Raw genomic sequence first — 22,612 nt, 5'->3', positions numbered from 1 at the left:
AGGTTGCTGTGAGCTAGGCTGAGGCCACGGCACTCACTCTAGCCCACACAACAGAGTGAGATTCTGTCCCAAAAAAAAAAAAAAAGAATGGATACTGTTATTTATGGGGCACAAAATCCAGAGAAGTACACAACTGTATTTAATAACATGTTTCTCTTCAAACCCTCCCATCAAACTGTACAACTCCTCTCCCAAGACACAACCAATATTATCAGCTTCAGTATACTTTTTCAGGTATTTTATACTTATGTAAATATATATATGTGTATACATACAAGTGTATATAATTTCCTCCTTTTTCTTTTTCTTTTTTTGAAACAGAGTCTCACTTTGTCACCTGGGCTAGAGTGCTGTGGCATCAGCCTAGCTCACAGCAACCTCAAACTCCTGGGCTCAAGTGATCCTCCTGCCTCAGCCTCCTGAGTAGCTGGGACAAGCACGCACCACCACACCCTGCTAATTTTTTCTGTTTTTAGTAGAGACAGGGGTCTTGCTCTTGCTTAGGCTGGTCTCGAACTCCTAACCTCAAGTGATCCTCTGGCCTCGGCCTGGCCTCCCAGAGTGCTAGAATTACAGGTGTGAGGCACCTCACCAAGCCTAATTTCCTCCTATTTAGTAGAAATTGTAGCATCCTTTTAAATAATTGTTTTGCATTTTAAAAAAATTTTGCAAATAAGGCAAATCTTTCTCATTTTTTTAAGCCTTCGTAGGGTTTCATTTTATGGCTGTATTTTGACTCACCAGTGCTTTGCTAATGAACATTCACATTTTTTTCAATCTTTTATTATAAATGATGCTGAAATAAACAGGGTTTTGTATACATGCCATTTCTCATGTGTGTTGTAAGATAAACTCTTATATGTGGACTTACTGGCTCAATGAATATGCACATTTGTAATTTTCTTAGGTATCGTGGAGGTCATAATTTATATTCACATGGTAACTGCTTGTCCACACTTTTACCAACACATGGTGGTTACCAAACTTTGTAATCTTTAACAATTCCGTAAGTGAAAAGATGGCTTATCAATATAGATTTAATGTTCATTTTACTCATAGAGAAAAAAATCATGCTCACTTTTTTTTTAGGACAAAGGGCCACAAAATTATGTGCTCCTGGAGTCTGTAGCAGGTCAGCATGAGAGTTCAGAGATCAGCAACATGGCATCATGCCCAGAACCAAGATGAAAAGAAAAGCCAATAGGCCTCATTTCACGAATATTTGCCTTGCTGGAGTCCCTGATGATGTCCTTAGAAGATAACTTGTTTTTATGTGGATGCAATTAGAAGCTAAGTTTCAGATTTCCCAGTGCCCACAAAAGTAGCTCTAATTACTTAGCATAGGGTAGGTGTTTTTTTTTCTCCCTCAATCCATCTGATAGAAAAATGAAGTAAAACAGGTTCTATATTTATAGATATAACTAAGCCACACAATAGGACTGTGGGGGGTTGGACCAAATCATTTGGGTCACAGGAGGGTTAAAAAGATTAAATGATATGTTTAACACAAGGAATATTCTGCTTAGGGAGGAGGCATGTTGCTAATTAGCATAATTATTTTGTGACCTGTGACTTACAGAAAGAATGTCAGTGATTTTTTGTTTTGTTTTGTTTTTATGTGTGCTTTTGCATAAGGGAGAATCATCCAATGGTGTTTTGTGCTGTATCTCTTTAATATTAATCACCTGCCTTTCCTAAGGTCATAGATCATGTCAATTAACATGTCTGTCTTTACAACAGGGATTTCAAAAACAAATGAGAGGTGTTATTATGTAATGGAATAAAAGAAGGTTAGGAGTTAGGCCTTCTGGGTTTACACTTGCCCTTCACTAGCTGTGTGACCTTGTGCAAATCACTTGACCTCTCTGAGCTTCAATTTCCTTACTTGAATAATGGAGATAATCTGACCTATATACTCCTGGGTCTTGTGAGGAAAGAAGGGATCACTGTATACGTGAAAAGCCTTTATAACTATAAATCGCAATACATCTGTCAGCGCATCTAATATTCAGGGTATAGAAAACTGAAATACAGTATCCTCAAATTTATTCTCAGAAAAAGCTCACTTTTCTTAAAAAGCTTTTAGCAAACCCAAATCAGGTAATAAAAATTTTTTTTTTTAATTTTGTTCTTAGGTTGTCCGACATTAAATGGTTCTGTAATGTTACATCTCCCGTGGGCAGGATATCACCTTTGGCAGAGCTTTGTACCAAAAATGTGCCTTCGGGAAGAAAATATCTTATGGGCCTAAAAGTCAGCTGTGGATGAAATCTGCTCAGTTTAACAGACAGCAAGGACTTAGTTTGTGTTTAGAGGAAAGTGGGTCGGGCCTGGGCTCTCTCTCTTCCTCTCTGCTGTTCTGCTCTTTCAACTCTTTATCTGAAGCTGTAACAGCTGGAGTGCTCCTTTCTTTAACCTTAAACAGATGCTTGCTGGTAAACTTCTGGAAGCATGAAGATAGTAGATTGGGAGTCGGACCCCGTAAGAGGTAATCGTTGCTGGATCCTTGCGGGCCTCCGCCCCGATGGCCCTGCCTCCTTCCCACCGCCCGCCCGCCCCGCGCCGCGGTGGCCCCACCGCCCCAGGCAGGCGAAGGGCTGGGCCGGAGCGCACAGGTGGCGCGAGGGGACTGGGGGACAGATCCTCAGGGTAGCCCGGCCCGGCCTGGGGCGCCGGCATTGGGCGCAGCGGAGCTCCGCTCGCCCGCAGGGACGCTGGGTTGGGCCAGGTGCGGCGGCGGCGGCGGCCCGGGGCACCGCGTCGCACGCGGCAACAGGTGCATTGCGGGCCGGGGAGGGGGTGGGGACGCCCGGGCGTGGGGCGCGTCCGCACTTAGCCCGGGAGCGCGCGGGGCTCCGGGCTTGGGACGCGGGAGCGCGAGGGGACGGGGCGAGCGGGGCCCGGCGGCGCCTCCCCCGGCGGGGGACCGAGGTACCGCCTCGCGCGTCCTGCGAGCGTCTCGGGGCGCAGCCCCCTGGCGCGCCGCCCGGCCGTGTCGCCTGGGTGCGGGGGGTGCAGAGGCCGCGGAGCTGTCTGTTTGCAAGTTGCCCCGACTCCCCGCCCCGCTCCACCCCCCGGCGGCCCGGGAGGCGGGGAGCCGGGGCGCGGGCACTCGGGGATCCCGCCTGGCAGCGGCGGGGTCGGGGTGGGACCGGGGCGCCCCGCGAGGGTCCCGAGGGCGCCCGGGTGCTGGTGTCGCGGCTCGGGCTTGGCTCGGAGGCGCCGCGGTAAGTGCGGGGCTGAGTCGCCGCCCGGTGCCCGGCGGCCGGGGCGGGGGAGGGCGCGGTGCCCGCGACGGTCACGCCGCCCGGACTGGCTTTCGGGGAGGGGGCGGGTATTCCGGGGCCCGGGGTGCCAGGGTGGGCGAGAAGCGGGGTGGCGGCGCCGGCGGGGCTTAGGCGCGTGGGTCTCACGGGGGGTCAGCGCAGCTCCTGCGGGAGGGACAGATGCGGCTCTGGCTGTCACCTTGAAAGTGTCCGAAGGGGTTTACAGCAGACTGGGTCGCACCGCCCACCAGGCACTTGACCCTTCGGGGCCCCGCAGTCCTGCCCTTCTTGCCGGGCGTTTGCTCGGGCCCTTTCCCAGCCCTAAGTAATCAGGGCTGAAAAAAGTGGCAGAAACGGGGTTTGCTGCAGTTTAAGGTCCTCTAGCCGCGCCTCGTTACTTGCTGCGACTCGCTTGTAATTGTCACTAACTAAGATCACCTTATTGACTACTCTAGTAATTAGTGGACTTAGGCGTTCACTTACCTTAGGTTAATCTTTCTGTCCTCTTCTTTGCAAGACACGTTTTTTCCTACTATGTGTTGATTTCGACTTGGAGTGATTTACTTGGAAGTAGGAATGAAGGGGTTAATTCTTCCTTTCGCCTGCGGAGTCGCACGGGCTCTATTAAGTACTATTTAAGTAGTGAGTGTACTAAGAAAGGAAATCCAGCGGCGTTTTGTTTGTTTTGTTTGTTTGAATGAAACTAAAGTCTTGGGCAAAACTGGGAGGAGGGGGGTTGGCGGCGAGGGCTTTTCAAGTTTTGCCAGGTGATCGGAATTCAGTCGTCACCACGCCCGATCGCAGCGCTGGGGGCAGAGGGTGGGAGTGGAGAGCTTTCCGGGGGGAAGGGAGGCAACGCTGGGGGGAGAGGAATGGAAAAGAAATGAGAGTCGCTGCTTCCTGGGATCCTGTGGCCTCTTTAAGGAGGCTTTATACACGCAGATGACAGCATATGGATAACCCTAAAGGAAATTGCTTAAACGGAGTTGCAATTTTGTAGACAAACTTCTTTTTCAGGGACGATTAGAGCAGGAAGTGATGGACATCTTTTTTTTTTTTTTTTAAGAGACAGAGTCTCGCTATGTCGCCCTGGGTAGAGTGCAGTGGCGTTACAGTGGCTCACTGCAACCTCAAACTTCTGGGCTCAGGCGATCCTCTTGTCTCAGCCTCCCAAGTAGCAGGGACTACAGAGGAGCACCACCGCGCCCAGCTAATTTTTCTATATTTTTCTTTTCTTTTTCTTTCTTTCTTTCTTTTTCAGTACAGTTGGGGGCTCACTCTTGCTCTGGCTGGTGTCGAACTCCTAAACTCAAGTAATCCTCCTGCTTCAGCCTCCCAGAGTGATAGGATTACAGGTGTGAGCCACCATGCCCAGCCCTGATGGACAATTTAAATTAAAACAGAGATACCCTAGTTGTATAGTGCTTTATAGTGTAGGAAGTGGTGTTATAGATTTCTTCCTTAAGTACTGTATTCCATAAAGAAAGTTACAGAAAGAAAAGATTAGAACTACTTGTTTATCTTTAAAAAAAAAAATGTAGAAGTGGAATTTAGTTTAAGGTATATTTATGTAACTTGTGTTAACTTTTCTCAATTTTCTTCTTAAATTCATGTTTATGTGGACAAAATAGTGCCTGGTGGAAGGTCTGCCTCTTTTAGTATATCAGTAATTCAATGTTACATTTTGGAGTAAATTAAATAATAGGATTATTAAGTAATAGGATTATGAAATTCTAGATAAATCTCTTATGGTATTTTTTCAAAACTAATCTGCAGTAATTAGACTTAAGCATTTAAAAAGCCTGTTACTTAATATCCTAGTTCTGTTAACATTGTTATAATTTTGAAAGTAATGTATGCTTTCTGTATAAAATAGGTAGATTCAGAAAAGTAGAAGAGTTAAATAAACAGTCCCATCATCCAAAGATAATCAGTTAATATTTTCTTTGTACTTGCTAATATATGTAACATAAATTTATTTTTACAGTTACATAGTTTTTACAAATATACTGTTGCATGTTAGATGTTTTTCTACTTACCATGAAAAATTTCCTATGTCATTAAGTCTTCAAAAATCTTAGTGGCTACATATTACTACATCATATAGATGTATCAATTTAACTATTACAGCTGAACTTTTCATTTATTTCCAGTTACTGTTACTAAATATCCTTTTGCAACAAGTATCCTTCTGAAAACTTTATGCACAGGATATATTTCCTTAGGATGGAGTCTTTGAAATACCTTTGATGGTTCAAAGATCTCTTGGAACATATTGACCATTTGCTTTACAAAAAATGTTTAGCCAAATTGTGCTCCTGCCTTGTGTTACTATATTCTTGTCAATAAGGAGAATCATTCTTAACAGGAACAATTATTCTTGTCAGCTTTATAGGTGAATAGTGCTATCTCTGTATTTTTTTTTTTTTTTGCGGGGAGGGGGGAGAGATCTCTGTATTTAAATTTCCATTTCTTTCATTACAAGTGATGTTGAACACCAAAATGTCTAGTTGTTTTCTACTTTGTAGTTGAATGCAAAACCAGATTTTTCTTCTGGAATATTAGTGTTTCTTTATTAATTCACAAGAATGTTTTATGGATTGATAGTAAACTTTTCCCATTCATATTGCAGATGTTTTTCCCATTTTGTCTTTGCCTTCTAAACATGTTTATAGTGGTTTTGACTTACAGAAGTTCTATACTTTAATGTTGATAAATCTGACTGTCTCAAAACCAAATTTTTGAGACTTGTAAATCATAGTTTGAGAACTATATGTAACTGTGGTAGAAGAAGACTGAAGAAACCCTTCCCAAATTCTGAGTTAGATTCTTTTCAAATCCATTACAAGAACTTCTGTGCTCTGGAGTCAAGACTGTTGCAAAACCAATTGCATTTGTTGGTGAGAAGTCATTGTGGGTGGTATATACCATTAGGAGCATCCTTTGAAATCAGAGCATAAAGTTTTAAATCCCAGAGATTGAAAGTCTTTCAAATCTGTTGTTCTGTGATGATGCAAACTAGCCCACAATCCATTTATTCTCAGTAGTACATTTGTAGTGTTACTATTTTGCCAGATTGTTCTTTTTATAGTCACTACTGTAGTTTCTTACTGAATTGTTGATGTGAGTCTTATCTTGAAGTCCAGAAAGATACACTGTATACATAGTTTAAAATTTTTCCCAAATTAATTTCCAACACTACTCATAGATTAAACTATGTCTTTAAAGGGGAAAAAAAGCCTTCCCAATTTTCCAAACTTGGCCGGGTGCAGTGGCTCACACCTGTAATCCTAACACTCTGGGAGGCCGAGGCAGGTGGATCGCTTGAGGTCAGGAGTTCGAGACCAGCCTTAGCAAGAGTGAGACCCTGTCTCTACTAAAAATAGAAAGAAATGATCTGGCCAACTAAAAATATATATAGAAAAAATTAGCCGGGCATGGTGGCACATGCCTGTAGTCCCAGCTACTCGGGAGGCTGAGGCAGGAGGATCGCTTGAGCCCAGGAGTTTGAGGTTGCTGTGAGTGAGGCTGACGCCACGGCAGTCACTCTAGCCTGGGCAACAAAGCAAAACTCTGTCTCAAAAAAAAAAAAAAAAAAAAAAAAAAATTTCCAAACTTGAGTTCCCTCTCTACACTGTGGAAGCTTAAATGTACCCTGAGGACTTTTAAAGGCCTCACTGAAAGGAGTGTGTTTTCCATCAGAGCCTGAATCTCTTTCACTCTCCATCCTTAGAGCCTAAGAAGCCACAACACCCTATTAGAGCCATGAGGATGAGGTTGGTGTGAGTGTGTGGGTTTTGGGGGCTTTTAAAAATGGCCCCAGACTTTCTCTGGAGGGACATAGGCCTAGGAGGTGACCCCTTAACTGGCAGCTACTTGGGCGGTGGTGGCTGTGGCTTCCAGAGGTGGAGGATGAGTGATCCCACCCTGCAGGGAAAGAGGGACGAGGTGGGATGGTATGACCTTAGCCAGAGTTCAATCTGGTTTCAAAAAGTCTGTTTTGACCAGGGGTCTCCATACGTAGCTTAGGATTGTCCAGTATAACCAGGAATTGAATAGCGATTTCTTATAAAAATTTATTTCTAAGCCAAGTTTTTATAAATGATTGCCCTGGTGATAGTTTATTTTAAAAAATGACCTCAACAATCTTTGAAATCAGCCGTTATTACTCTTTTTTGTGGTGACTTTTTCACGATGATATTAATGCATGATTTTTTTCTTGTCCACATGGCATAAGATGAGGGAAAAAGACTTTTCCATTTTGGGGAAGGCAGATTTCAGGGCTGATCTTTACAGTGTGGGTAGATACAATAAAACTTCACCTTCACACACCGCGGGCTAATTTGCAGTCCATGATTGCCCTGGTGTCTGAATGTTACACAATCAAGGAGGAAAGGTTTGCTCAACAAATCTGGAGTGTAAACAAGGGTGAACCTAGAGGTGCTTCACTTAAGTAAATAGCTTTCAGGCACTTCAGAAATACATTATTTACCTATTGATCCTTGATTATGATACAGCCTTAGTTTTCATTAAAGTTAGTAGGTTTTTCCTAGACTTTAAGTTCCATATTGAAGAATAATAAAAATGTGTTTATTTAAAGATAAACTGCATTTAAATCTTACTAGCAGATCCCCATCTAAATTAAGAATGTCCTTGTTCACACAGTAGTTACATGAATGAAAAACCACACTTCTTCATTTTAACCTAAGAACTTTATTTCAATTTGAGGTTGTAAAACTAAGTCAGTAAAGATGGTTTTAAAGTCACTTAAAGTTTCTCTTGAGGAAACGTTTACTTTTTGAGTAGAGTTGACTAGAATCATTTTGAGCAGTGAAAGAAGATGAAATGCAGGTCCCAAGTTCCTCAAACTAGCTGGAAATGGCAAAGGGGTGACAAGAAATGACTTCCAGGTAGTGCCGTGTGCCTGAATTGTTCCGATTTCATATTTCAGTGAGGGTTGTGCTGAGTGGAAGGGCAGGCCTGGGAGTCTCCCCACAGAGTGAACACAACAAAAGGGAAGAACAGACTGAAAACACATTGGTCTTCCGGATAACGTGCCTTGGAAAGAGTTTTTAATCCATTAAATAAATGGCCTTGTTATTCTTTTAAATACAGATATTTGTGTCTTATAAATAAATTGTAGTTTAAGCTTGATGCAGAAGAAAAAATTAGTGTTAAGTTTGAAGTCCAATCCATAATTACCCTGATCTTCTACAATTAAGGGAAACATTTCAGGAAATTTTGTATCCTAAATTGGCATGGAGAAAGGAATCTTTCTTGAAAAGATCCATACTTAAGAGTATGGAGGAGAGGTATAAAAATATATTCTTAGCTGGGCATGGTGGCTTGTACTGGTAATCCCAACTACTCCCAGCTACTTGGGAGGCCAAGACAGGAGGATCACTTGGGGCCACCAAGAGTTCAAGACCAGCTGGGCAACCCAGGGAGACCCTGTCTCTACAAAAAATAAATTAGCCAAGTGTCATGGTGCACTCCTATGGTCCCAGCTACCTGGGAGGCTGAGGCAGGAGGATGCTTGAGCCCAGGAGTTGGAGGCTGCAGTGAGCTCTGATCATACCAGTGCACTCCAGCCTGGGTGACAGAGTGAGACTCCATCTCTTAAAATATGTATATTTATATATTCTTGTATAAATAAACATATGGCTTAAATGTTTATGACAGTATTCATTAAGTCTTGACTGTTGAGTTGTTAACTTCTAGGCTTTTTGTACATTGGAAGCTCGGTAATGTTTAACTCAGGCGTCATTTACACATTTCCCAATCCTGAAGGAAAAATCAGTATTTCTTCACCTCATTTCAGATAAAGTTGATATGAGATGTTTAGCAATGTTCAGTGACAAATGAGAACTTAATTTTCTTCCATTTTTATCTTGTAGATTTTTTGCTGATTGTTAACAATTAATGATACCAGGTTGAGACTGCGTGTCCTTTTAAAGCATAACTCACTCGGCTAGCTTCATGGAACAAAAATAGAAGCCGGCGCAGACATAAGCAATCTAAGAGATGACATTCAGACACAGATCTGCCCCCTTCCCTCGACCTCTGTGTCCAGTTGATTGAGTCATATTTACCAGAATACTGGTTAAATCACCTTGTGCTATACAAATTCTTACTTTTTATTATACTGTAAACTGCTACCTGTAATCATCTCATTCTTAGCCAAATGACAAAATTGAACCATATTTCCTTGTTATTACTAACCTAACCTGTTAGACTTTACTGGAAGTGAGGATCATGGACGTCCTACTTGGCTAGTGACAGAGTAGGAAGGATTGGAAAAACGAGAAATGGATTGAAAAAGGCCAAGCCAGGCCAGGACCTGTGTACCAAGAAAAAAATGCACTTATTTTATTAGATCCTCAATCTAAACCCCACATACAGATCCAAGTCATTTATACATAGTGTGTAGTTAGGATTATGTTTTCATGTTAAGTGGTAAAAAAAAAAGGCATTAGCAAAAATCCTTGCTGTTGGAATATTATGTTCGATTTTCATCAGCTTCAGCCGATGGGCTGAACACTGCAAGGTAGAAAGAAGAGCACAGATGTGGAAAGAATTTGGCCCCAGTTCTCAGAGGAGTCCATCAGAAAAACCCCAACCACAATGCAAAGTGCAGTTTTGGAAATGTTTGCGTTTGCTAGAAATGTTCTCCCAGGTTGTTAACCTTGTGTCATTGGCAATTCTGCGTGTTACCTTCACCGAAGTTTGGTGAACGTAAAGCTATATTGACATTCTTGGTTATCTAAAGAATCCTTACCCTTGATCATTGCTACTCTTCTCACCGAAAGGATTGAGAAGGAAGATACCTTGTACTGCACCCTTTGGCTTCTCTTAATTCCTCTGAATAATCTTTCGTTACCTTTTCTAATATCATTTTGCTACATCTTGTAAGCTTGTGAGCATAGGGTCTAAACCTTCTGATGCTGGGTACGTTTGTGCTTTTGTCATTATCTGTCCCAGATATAGCCTGGAATAAATCAAAGCTGCGATGGCATAAGAATTTGAAATTCTTTTTTCAGGTAGTCACAGCTACTAGCAGGTCTATTCGACCAGAGATACTGAGCTCCCTCCTGCTTTTCCCTACTTTGCTTCTTGACCTCTGCTCTCGCCCTTACCCCTCATCCAGTGTTGCATACTCTGCAAGAAGGCGAGGACAGGCAGCTGGGCTTAGGTCTTGTGTCCCGCTGCAAGTCTGTGCCATTAGGAGCAGACCGACACAGCTGGAAGGTGCTGAGGTTCCTGTTCCTTCCCAGGCCCTCTTTTATTACGAAGAGCCATTCTCAGAACATCTGGCCTACCCACGTGCAAATACTTGTACATAATTAATTCCATTTGTGATAATTTATTACCTTCTCTATTTGTGCAGACAACTGCAAGCTGACAATTTCTCTTGAATAGCGATTTGGGCTGTTTTCTGTTTAGAGAAATATGTATTTACAACTTAAAGAGGAATTCAGATGACTTTTCAGGCTAGGACTGTTCTATTACATTTCATAAGATTTGTGTTTCAGAGGAGTTTTGGCATTTCTGTAAAACTTTCATATCGTTCACTAGAAATTCTGGTTATTGAACTTTTTTAAGGCTCTTGAGAAGTATTGGATGTTTTGTTTAATGTTTGAAAAACATTTCTGTTTTGCTTTCTGATGTCGCTTTGTGGGGACATTAATGGCAGCTATATGGAGGGATTTACTGGCTCTTAGTTGAAATATGAAAAGAGCGGGTTCAGTCAATGAAAAGGAAATGGAGCTAGGACAAAATCCTACATTTCTCTTTTTATGGAAAACTTGAAATCATTTCATAATGCAGATGCAATTATTCTGTTGGAAAATGCTGGTTATAGCTTTTTCAATTGAACATTTAAAACTTATAACCCTGTAGATAAGTAGAAAATAATTTTCGTTTGGTTATTTATCTAGTGTAAGTAGTTTTGGTCTTGAATGAGTAGCCCTCTTCCCTATCCTTCAGGGTTGGACATTGCTTTTCTTCTCTCCTTCCTCCTGGTGTTATTGAATTTGGAATAAGATGACAAATTATGTTTTGTTTTATTTCAACATTTAGCCAGATTTTGCTCACTCTGATATCCGTTGATACCCTGGAGACATACTCTATTATAGAAGTGAAAAATGGTGTGGGTGTCCAGCGCATTTGGTATAGGAATGTAATAGTGCACAGACTTAGCAGTTAGACAGAATGGGGTTCATATCTGGGATCTTGCATTTAGCTGTGCAACATTGGGTGCTGTTTTCATTGCCTTTGCACCCCAGTTGCCCCATCAGGACTTTGGGGATAGTACCTGTCTTCTGGGGTTATTCTGCCACAGTGCCAGGTCTATAGAAGATGATCAGTAGGTGCTAATAATCTGCCTTTGTCTCTTGTTTTAAATCTCTTCTGATTCATAGATAGGTGTTTGATTTAATTTCTGTAACTTAGCTTTGGTGGAGGCATTGCTTGGATCTGCTGGTGCTCTCTGTTGGGAATTCAGTGCCAGGCACAGGAGCCTGATAACTTTCCCTCTTCCTTAGAAATAATTGGTTTGTCCCAATGACATTTGAGATGATTTATTCTTGGGCTCCAGCTTTATCATGTCTTTGTATTTTTTAGAGATGGAGTTTAGTGAGCTGATGATACTTTGTTATATTTGAACTGTATTTTTAAAAATAAAAGCAGATACTTTTCATCTTTGCTAAAGTCTGTAAATTATGTTGCCAGTTTTCTATCAGCACATTCTAAAGACACTTGGAGTTGAGTCATCACTTTGAACTCATAATGTACTGTGGATGTTAAAGTACTGACATCCCGTGTTCTAATTTTTAACCAGTAACTTCGTCCAAAAGTCCAAAACTTTCTTTCTTTTCTTTTCTTTTCTTTTTTTTTGAGACAGGGTCTCCTTTGTTGCACAGGCTGGAGTGCAGTGGCATGATCATAGTTCACTGCAGCCTTGTGCTCCTGGCTTCAAGCAATCCTTCTGCCTCAGCCTCCCAAGCAGTTGGGACCACAAGTGTGCACCAGCACACCTGGCTAATTTTTCTATTTTTTGTAGAGATGGGGACTTGCTATGTTGCCAGGCTGGTCTTGAACTCTTGACCTCAAATGTTCCTCTTGGTTCAGCTTCTCAAAGTGCTAGAGTTACAGGTGTGAGCCACCGTACCCAGCGCAAAGCTGGGTGTGGTGGCTCACGCCTGTAATCCTAGCACTCTGGGAGGCCGAGGCAGGTGGATCGCTCGAGGTCAGGAGTTTGAGACCAGCCTGAACAAGAGTGAGACCCCGTCTCTACTAAAAATAGAAAGAAATTATCTGGACAACTAAAAATACATAGAAAAAATTGGCCAGTCATGGTGGCGCATGCCTGTAGTCCCAGCTACTTGGGAGACTGAGGCAGTAGGATCATTTAAGCCCAGGAGTTTGAGGTTGCTGTGAGCTTAGCTGACGCCCCAGCACTCTAGCCTGGGCAACAGAGTGAGACTCTGTCTCCAAAAAAAAAAAAGTTGTAAAATGTTACTATTCAGATACAATATTCAAATACTACAGCAATTCTCAATCTTCATCTTTCAAGCAAAGTAAAATAATAGTTCCAAATGTTTTTGGAAAGCACTTTGTAAACATGACATTAAGAATCAATTCAGTTGTCCACATCAACCCTAGGAGTTGGGCAGAGAAGGTCATGAGTGTTCTGTTTTATATAGGAGGAAATTGGGGGCCAGACTATTTGGATAAATGTTTTGTCTTACAGTGAATACATAGTGGAACTAGGGCTAGTACCAGGTCTTCCACTGGTCCATTCCTACTCTCAATATGATACTGTTACTTGTTTAGTTTTAATGCCAGTAGAAGTAATAAGTTGTTAGGATTTTCTATACATTGGTGCTGAAATGGGACAAAGTCATGCAATAGTTTTGATGTGTAAAATTTCAGATGGCATAGCTTAGAATTATGGTTTATTTTTTTTATTTTCTAACGACAGAACATACGACAGAATATCAAATGTTATAAGCCATTTAGATTAGTGGCACAAGTGGAAAATTGACATTTACAGTTCATTACAATGACATATTCCACTTCTACAGGACTGTAGTTTTTAGACTGCATTTTCAAAAAGACCTAATAAAATTCTATAGGACCGATTATTTGAATTATTTGATTGTATCTTGTTTTACAGCTAAGCAGTCCAAAGTCTTGTGTGTTGAATAGGGGCTAATATATACGTATATATAGGAAATTTTTTCAAATGGAAATCTTGAATCCTGTTTCCTTATTTTAAGCTACAGAGAGGCAGGTAATTAGTGACACAGGTGGAGGTAATCCCAGATGGAAATTTAACTAGGAGGTGAGGCCAGGTGTCAGTCATAACCATGAAAAAACGAATGCCCTTATAAAACCACAGTTACAACTGAGTGTTAGGCACGACTTTTAGCCCTAAAGGTTGTCAGTTCTCTTTGATCAAGTTGTCTTCTGAGGAATGTCCAGTGTTACGATTTTAATAGTAGGCCCTCTTATGGAGCATGGCTCTTCCTTTGGGCTGCTGCTCTGAGTTAAATGTGTACATACAATGACCTTCTGTTCTGTCTCACTCATTGGCCCGGAGAAAGCCCAACACAGGTAATCATTTTCAAGTAAAGGGTACAGGAAGTTGATGTTTAATAAAGGTTGGGAGGTACAAGGTGGGGTGCCAACTTGTATAACTACACACGCATAGTGACATTTTTCAGTTGGTGTTGGCATGATTCAAGTGGAAAATTATTTCCTTTTAGCCAAGTGGACTTTGGAAAGATATGACAACTGTCTGAAGGTTCTAAACAGGGTCTGTTCATGGTCATTTAACACCTTTGGGAAAAGATTTTATTTTAGCATTAAACTCTGTCTTGCCCACCTGGTCTACCCCTATTTCCCTCAAACAACCTGTGCTACCTTTTCAGTAATTTTTTTTTAAACGAGTTGTATATAAGTTAGAAACAAAAACTGTGCAAAGTCTTTATGTCAGATCATTTCTTTAGCCTAACCGTACATTCCTTGACAGTGCCTCTGATAGGCCCTGGGTGTAAATGGTGATTTTGTTTTAGTTAGTTATTTTTATAGAAACAGTCCTTTCTATGTTGGTTCAATACTATCCTAGAACTTAGTCTTGCTGTTTTGACTCTCATACTTCTTTACTGATTTTCATGAAAAGGCTTACTTGCTTTTGGATGGAATTTTGAAAATTATCTGCAATATGATGTAATATCTAAAAGAACAAGGACTTTGTTCACCACTCTGTATCAGCATTTACAAGGGTGCTTTATATTTCTCTAGTTGCTCAGTAAATTGTTGAGGGAATGCTGACTTAGACTGAGAAATATACTTTAGGTTCTCTGAAGTGTGTTGGCTTGGGACTGTAGGTAACTGGTACATGGCCCTGACCTGTTTTTCGAGGTGATTGTTTCATCTGTGGCTACGTAGTGCCCTACAGGGTTGTAGCCAGAAACCTACTTCTGTAGGAGGGTCTAGGTGAATGGATTCAGGAGCTAACAGGAAAGCATAAAATTCTGAGTAAATAGAACAGACAAAAATGGTAGGTAGTAGTTATAGTCAGCCTTGATGTGGCTGTGGTTTGGATGTGGTTTGTCTTCACTGACACTCACGTTGAAATTAGATCCCCAGTGTAGCAGCAGTTTGGGAGCTGGGGACTCCTGGGAGGTGTTTGGGTCATGGGGGCAGAGCCCTCATGAACAGATTAATCCTCCAAGGGTAGATTAATGCCCTTCTAGGGGGTGAGTGAATTCTTGTTGTCATGGAAATGTATTTATTTGTTCCTGTGATAGGTTGTTAAAGAGTCTGGATTGCATGGTTTCTCTCTGCTGTTTCCTCCCTCGTCATGTGATCTCTTTGCATGCATGCCCCTCCCCCTTCCACTGTCTGCCGTGAGTGGAAGCAGCACGAGGCCCTCACCAGATGCAGCTGCCCAGTCTTGGACTTATCAGCCACCCAGAATCGTGAGCCAAATAAGCCTTGTGTTTTTTTTTTTTAAATTACCCAGCCTCAGGTTTTCTGTTACAGCAATGCAACATGGACTAAGACAGATAGATGTCTATAAGATGAGACAAAAATGGTCATAGGTATAGTTACGGAGTTTCAGTTGGGTAGGAAAGATTGGTTGGAAAGCAGATTATAGAACAAGAACCAGGAAAAACATCTGTAGGTTCTGATAAGAATTAATGGATATGTTCCAGGATACACAGTGCGATTTACCACACATGATCTTTGAAAAGAGTTTTTTTTTTCCCCTCCCCTTGGTTTTATTTGTTTGTTTGTTTGTTTGTTTGGTGGAGTCTTGCTCTGGCACCAGGGCTAGAGTGCCGGTTGTGTCAGTCTAGCTCACAGCAACCTCAGAGTCCTGGGCTTAAGCTATTCTCCTGGCTCAGTCTCCCGAGTAGCTGGAATTACAAGCACACACCACCAGGCCTGGCTAATTTTTGTGATTTTAGTAGAGATGGGGGTCTCGCTTTTGCTCAGGCTGGTCTTGAACTCCTGACCTCAAGCAATCCTCCTGCCTTAGCCTCCCAGAGTGCTAGAGTTACAGGTGTGAGCCGCTGTGCCCAGCTGAAAAAAGTTTTTTAAATTGAGATAAAATTAGGTATCGTGAAATTACATGCACCTAGCTTAAGTATACAGTTATATGAGTTTTGACAGATATTTGAGTAACCAGCCAATACACCAGTGAGAAGACTGAATATGCCCATCACCCCAGAAAGTTCCCTTGGCTGGATGAACAAGTTGTTGAGCTTTGGTCATTAGTAAAGTGAGGATAATAATAACGCTTGTCTTACAAGGTTGTTCACATTATAACAGTAGCAACTAACCATTGTGTGTGAGTTAGAAAGTTTCCAAAGCTTTCATTTAACTCTAAAACAACTCTCGGGGATAGATTGTTATTGTTCTATCAGCTTTCACAGATGAGGATTGTTTGTGGCTTGCCCATGGTAACCCAGTTCCTGAGTAAATTTGGGAGCTCCATGAGTAGTGTGTGCCTTCTGTGTCCAGGCAGCTCTAGGACCTGTCGCTGTACAGAGCTTCCACATGTCAGATGCTTTTGTTACTGTGTTAAAGAGGTGGAAAGAGATCAGGATTACACATCTGAACTGAGTTTCGTGTCCATTGCTGCTACTTACTAACTCTGTTTCTTGGCCAGGGTATTAAACTAGAAACATCAGGTTTAACATCTCTAAAAGGGGAGGGGGCATGGGGAAAGGTGACTGTCACATGACCTGTCCGTCCCATGGGACTGTCATCTGGGAGGAAGACTGCGAGAACACTTTGTGGCCTTTGAAGAGCTGTGCACCGATGTCGCTATCTCTGTCCCTGGAGGAGGCAGTGGCCTGCACCCCCACGCTGGCCTCATGCAGTCCGCTGACTGCGGGCAGACAAGTGGAAGTGACAAAGTTTGGGGGGGGGCGGACGGTGCCTCCTTGTCAGTCCCTTGATATGAACACTGTTTACACAGCGCCTTCTCTCGCAAGCCCCTCTCACAGTCAAAGGCTTCAGATCATTTTTTTTCAGCCATGAGGTCAGCCTCGCTCCATAATACTTGTCAACTGTATTAGGAAAGAGTCTGTTTTTAAAAAATTCTATTTTTATTTTCTTTCGGAAATAGACAGCTGTGATATGAAACAGTGTGTGCTGGTTGAGGTGGGTGAGTTCCGAAGTGATGCAAGGAATTGCGGTGTGATCTGGGCCCGAGCCGAGTTATCTCGGGCAGCTCTCCTGTGTTCCTGGAGATGAGCCCCTCCCACAGTGTGCTTCCATGCTGGCTATTAATCCTAGTGCCCTGACTCTCGGTGTTTAACATAGAACCCCAGCTCCTTAACGTCGCTCACATGGGTCCATTTCTTCCAGCCCCAGCCGTTCTGCCACCTGCAGAAGCAGGTTCAACACCTGACACACGGTTCAAAATGGAACTGTGTTTCTTTATGCCACACCTGCCCCTCACGTCCCCATTTCCTCTTGCAGAGAATGTATAAATACAGCGATCTCTAGATACAACACGGTTTCTTTGGGTTTAAAGTGGGTAAATACTCACTTTAGGATTTAAATCTGGGCAGTTCACACTTGCTATCTAAGGTTCTTCTCTCCCGGGAAGGGTGGTTTTCCTCCGTCCCCGGTGCACCCTCTTCTGGGGTGGTACCGGGGTCCCGGAGGAGCTCCGTAGCGTCAGGGCCGTGGGTGAGGCCGTCTGGTCCAGGTGCTCCTTCCGGACTGCTCTGGCCTCTGCTGAAGCAGCTCGTCGTGGTTGGTCTCAGGATGCCCCTGTCCCTGTGTATCCCGTGGGCTCGCCTGTGCTGGTGAATGTCGTCTCTGGTGGCTTCCAGTGGAAGGGTCAGCATACACTGACCCTCCCTCCAGGTCTCCTGATCTGCTCTGATCTTTCTGGAGGGTGGGAAACTGCCTTCCCCTCTCCCCACCCACTGCCTTCCTCACCTAGATCAGAGGTTCCAGATGTGCATCTAGGAACCTTGAGTGCTTGGTGACAAAATGTTTACCAGGATGCAGTGAAATGGGAAGGAAAAAAACAAAAAGACAGCAAGGAATGGTATTATTCTCAGCTGTGTGGATTGAGTTAACCCGCTCTGCCATCTTGCCTATAACAGCTAAGTTAGGAAGCTACTAACTAACCAAAACAAACAAACAAACAAACAAAAAGATGCTATTTTACTTCTGATTAAAATACTTTATAGAGAGTTGAAATCATTTGGAGAAAGGCATGAGTGGATACTGGAATTATTCACTTAAAAAAATGTGGGAGCTCTTGAATTCCATAAACATCAAGGGGGTGAGGATGGGTAGAGCATTTCTCTCCCCGCCTTCAGGGAAAAATCTTCACTGCAGTCAGCTCTGCTTTTAAAATCTGCACCGACCTGTCAGACCGTCAGGGCCCACGGCTGGGTGAGAATGGGAGCAGTGGTCCTGGCCTCTGTCAGTGTGGGATTTTTTGGCCATAACTGAGCCACAGATTGCATTTAAGGATGGAGTCAGCGTATTACTAAATTGTTTCTGTTGAATTTGTTGCTGAGGCCACTGATTGAGGTTTCCATCCTGATTGACCTTCACAAACCAATGATTTTAAAGGCTGTCACAGTTAGGCTGTCACTCACCAGGGAGCCAGACCCAAGGACTGTTTTCATGGAGACTATGGGTTAAACACGTTAGTCAGGAATATAAAGCCAAACGAAGCCCAACATGTGAATTTCCAAATTTGTCTCATAGCACAACAGCATGCATACTGAATGTCTATTTTTCTTTTTCTCTCTCTTTTTTTTAAATTACACCATCTATTCCACCATGTCTATTGAGGGCAGATCCTAAGATCTGGTAGACTCCCTCTTCCTACACTCCCATGTGAGAAATATAAAAAGTAGCCAGTCTCCGAGCACTGAGATTTTGTTTGCTTATGAGGCTAAGGGAGGGAACTTGGCCGGGCTTCTTGCTTCCTGAGATCCATATTGTGTTCCTTCGGTTTCCTGGCACACTCCCACATTGAGCAGTCCCTGGAAAATCCCAACTTCGCAGTGAGTGGAGGGGAAGGACAGGTAGAGGTGTCCTCACCTTCAGGGCCAGAGACTCCTGATAAGCAGATGTGTCAGAGCCGGGACCAGTGAGTGAATCTTCTTTATTTCTTAGATCTGCAGCTTGGAGTCTAGCCAGGTTGTCCTCTCAAATACTAGAGCCACCATGTTATCCTTAACGGTTTCATAAGGTCTTCACTTAATGTTATCAACACAAATCTGGAAACCAAATATTTTTGATGCCATAGACTTGTGGGTTCAGAAGAGATGTTACAATTCTTTACAAAGTCCAAGTTAGGGGTAAAGGAGAGAGATCGATTTTGATATGTGTTGATCTCCTTGGAGGAGAGGTGCAATATGAAATACATTAAATGTATGTTTCCTTACATTTTTGGATGTACTCTCCCATAAAATTTCAATTGTTCAACATTTAAACCTAGTTTGAGGTCGTTATGCTTCATTTTAATAGGAAGATGGAAAAACCAACCAAACATTTATCTTGAATCTGTAGTTCTTGAAATTCCTGTTACCATAGTTGTCTTTTATAGAGGTGTAGCAGTAGATAGTGTATAGTTTTAGCATCAGATGTATTTAGTGTTTCTGGTAGGCCCATTTGAATTAGAAATGATATAGTATGTGGTTATATTTATAAATAGCACAAGGGGGCATTTGACTTACTACATTGTCTTGGTATGCTATTCTTTTTTTGAAGGGTGACTAAAATTTTCTTTGAATATTTTTATCAATACCTCTTTCCAAAGCTGTTCTACAAATCTGAAATCTCAGTGTTGCTAATGGACATGACATGTAAGGGAAAAAAATCTCATCAATGAATTGTTCTGGATTTTCTGACTCATGGGTTAAAATCCTTACACGAGTACTATATCTCTTTCAGCTTTGATTCGTTAGCCTGATGAAATCACACACACCATGCCTTGCACATTAGAAATGGGAGCGCAGCCTCCGATCTGGCCAGCTGAGGGCCGTAAGGTTAGAGGTGGCTGTCCTACCCTGGCTGTCCTTGGAGGGCATCTTCCGTTGGAGCCTTTAGGAGATTCCTGCTCTGTTAGTGGAGAAGTGTTGCTAATCCTACTGGGGCTTGCCTGGCTTCTGAAGGGTTTCTCTCTAAAGACTGCCTCATGCTTCTCTAGGGCCAAGTTAGAAATAAGAGAAGGGCCGCTGGCCTAAAAATAGTCACAGCTTACGGAGAGGACCTAAATGGCCCAGAGCCATCGCCGCCTTCCTGCTGCCAGAAGAGGATCACATAGGAGGAAAGGAGGCAGTGGAGTGGGATGGGTGTGTTGTCTAAAGACAGGTGCTAAGAGTGTGGAGTAAGTATTTTCTTCTTGGCTTGTGTAGGGGGAGGTGAAAGTTTTAATGACTGATTTAAAAAAAAATTTTAGGAACAATAAAAGTAAATATTGAGTTTATTCATTTTATGAGGCTTGGCTTACTGGGATATATTTCCAATTGATTCCAATTTGCAGAAAACTCTTCTGTATTTCATGTTAATCACTGTCAGTCTGAGAAATCGAAACAGTAACATGTCTTGTTTCCTATACTGCCTCGGAACACAAAGTGGACCATTGTTTGAAAACTTGTAGACAATAGGACATGGAAACAAAGACCTATACATTTTAAATTAAAGTTTACGGGAGGATTCTTTAACATTCTTACTAATAACACTTTGGGTATGATGGGGTCCAAATTTTATGTTGAAGTCATATGGACTAGAAGAAACTTCAGTTGGAAATCGAGACATAAAATAATCACTTCAGAATGGCAGCTGTTTTCTGATTGGGTATAAAATATTTGAAACTTAATATTTCTTTTGGCGACTTCTTTGTGCTATTCCCAGATAGAACCAGATCACTGTAGAAATTGTGCAATTAAGCAATCAGTGGCCAGAGGGCAAGAGCACCCTTTTCCCTGGAAGCCTTCAGGGCAATTGATTAGATAAGAGGAGAACACGTACTGATTTAGGGGTGGATGGTCATTGGTTTGCAGGGATTCTTCAACAGCCTCTTAGGGTTGACTATTAAATGTAAGCAGTGTTGTCTGATTTGAGGTGACGGCAAGGACTCCTTTGCCTTCAAAGATGTTTCTTGTTACCTTTAGCACAAAGGTCAGTCCGTTGCTAATTATTGTTCTAGATCACTGGGTCTCTTATTTTGTATTGAATGTGATGGGCGCCCATTGGAAGTCTTGGCTTGGAGGTAGCAGGAACTGAGTTACAGTTCAGAAGGGTCATTCTGGTTGCTGTGTGGAGAGTGTATTGTGAGGAGGCAAGGGGCTAGTGACTTGCCTGTTAGTCGTTCAGGAGAGAGACAGTGGTGGCATGAGCCAAGGGATAATGGTGAAGGTGAGAAATGGTTGCTTTTGAAATGTCTTTTGCGGGTAGTGCCCTTTGGAATTGGTGTTGGGGACAGCTTATGGCTGACTTTTAGGTTTTTGGCATGATCGACGTGGGGTGGGTGCATTAGTGGTGTCTCTTACTGAGAATGAGGAACACTGGGACGAGGAGCAAGTTGGCAGGGGTTGAGAACTTGGAGTTCCCTTTCAGACTTGAAATTTGAGATGCTGTTAAATATGCAAATAGAGATGTCACACTGACAGTTGAGTATTTAAATGTGGACCTCTGGGGAGAGACCAGGGCTAGAGATGGGCTTGTGGAAATTGTTATCAAATAGAATGTATTTAAAACAAGATGTGAGTGTAGGAAGAGCAGGGAGTAGGGGCTGGGGCCTGCCGTGGTCCCAACACTTGGAGGTTGATCAGAGAAGAATCCCGCAGAGGCATTTGCCAAAGAGAAGTCTGAGTTTTGGAGGAAAACCAAGATAGGATAGCGCCTCTAAAGCCAAGGCCAAGGAGGTGTCGTCAGCTTGAGCCCCACAGAGTGGAGAGTTTTGTTTACCAAAGGGGGGAATACTTTTTTCACTTCTTGGTAAGAAAGTGTGTGTGTAATTATCATTTAGAAACTTTGGTAGGCTTCAGGAAACTGGTCAATAAGTCATGGTAAATTCAGCCAAAAGTAAAAACAAATACATCTTTCAAAATAAAAAAAAATCAGAACATGGGATTTGATTACCCTTAGGCAACCTCATTTCGGGGAAATACATACATTCTACTGATCATTTTTGGAAATACTGACAATGAGTGGAGGAACCATAATACTCCTTGCAGTTCCCTAAAATCCAAAACGCATCTCCTGGTCAGTGTCTGGAGTGCTGTTCTAAGATCTTCATTTATTGGGGCTCTGTCTTAGGAGGCTCCATTCCACGTGATATCCAAATATTAAAATATAACTGCACTTCATGTATTTAAACAGTGAGTTGCTGTTGACTGCTGGCGGACTGAGACATGCAGAATTCTTCCACTCTGGGCCGCCTCACCTGCTCCTTCCTCCTCAAGCTCGTGTGACTTGCTCACAGAGGCCTTCCCTGACGTCCACTCCCATGATAGCAATCAGAGCATCTGAGCTTTTCTGCATTGACTCCCATTTGTTTGCACAGTTGTGTTTATTGTTTATTTTGTTCCCTCTATACTAACTCAGGGCAGAGCATTGGGTATAAGATGGGCACTCAATACACTGGACGAATGAACGCCATCCAGTGTTGGAAAACACATCCTAGAGGTGCCGAAGTAGCTTTGGTTTGGTTTCCAAGCTCAGTGTCATCTTTATTTTTGAGTCTGGTTTACTGAGTTATAATTTACATAGAGCAAAATTTGCCCTTTTTAGGTGTACAGTTCAGTCAACCTTGACAACCATACATAGTTGTATAACCACCAGCT

General features: G+C 42.6%; 1 protein-coding gene across 3 annotated transcripts in view; it reads left to right on the top strand.

Annotated features, from left to right (window-relative positions):
- The first annotated feature begins 3,120 nt into the window (after positions 1-3,120).
- MTUS1 (microtubule associated scaffold protein 1) overlaps positions 3,121-22,612 on the top strand; it is a 117,379-nt gene continuing 97,887 nt past the window's right edge. For 2 of the 3 annotated variants that reach the window (XM_045535536.1, XM_045535534.1), the window contains exon 1: positions 3,122-3,227. The gene's annotated coding sequence lies outside the window, so the exon portion shown is untranslated. Of the gene's footprint in view, positions 3,228-22,612 lie in introns of all 3 variants that reach the window. The other variant, XM_045535535.1, reaches the window with a different exon arrangement.

Source organism: Lemur catta, chromosome 22 (genome assembly GCF_020740605.2).
Source record: "Lemur catta isolate mLemCat1 chromosome 22, mLemCat1.pri, whole genome shotgun sequence".
NCBI lineage: Eukaryota > Metazoa > Chordata > Mammalia > Primates > Lemuridae > Lemur > Lemur catta.
The sequence above is the reverse complement of the archived record's forward strand: the minus strand, read 5'-3'. Positions and strand labels throughout refer to the sequence as shown.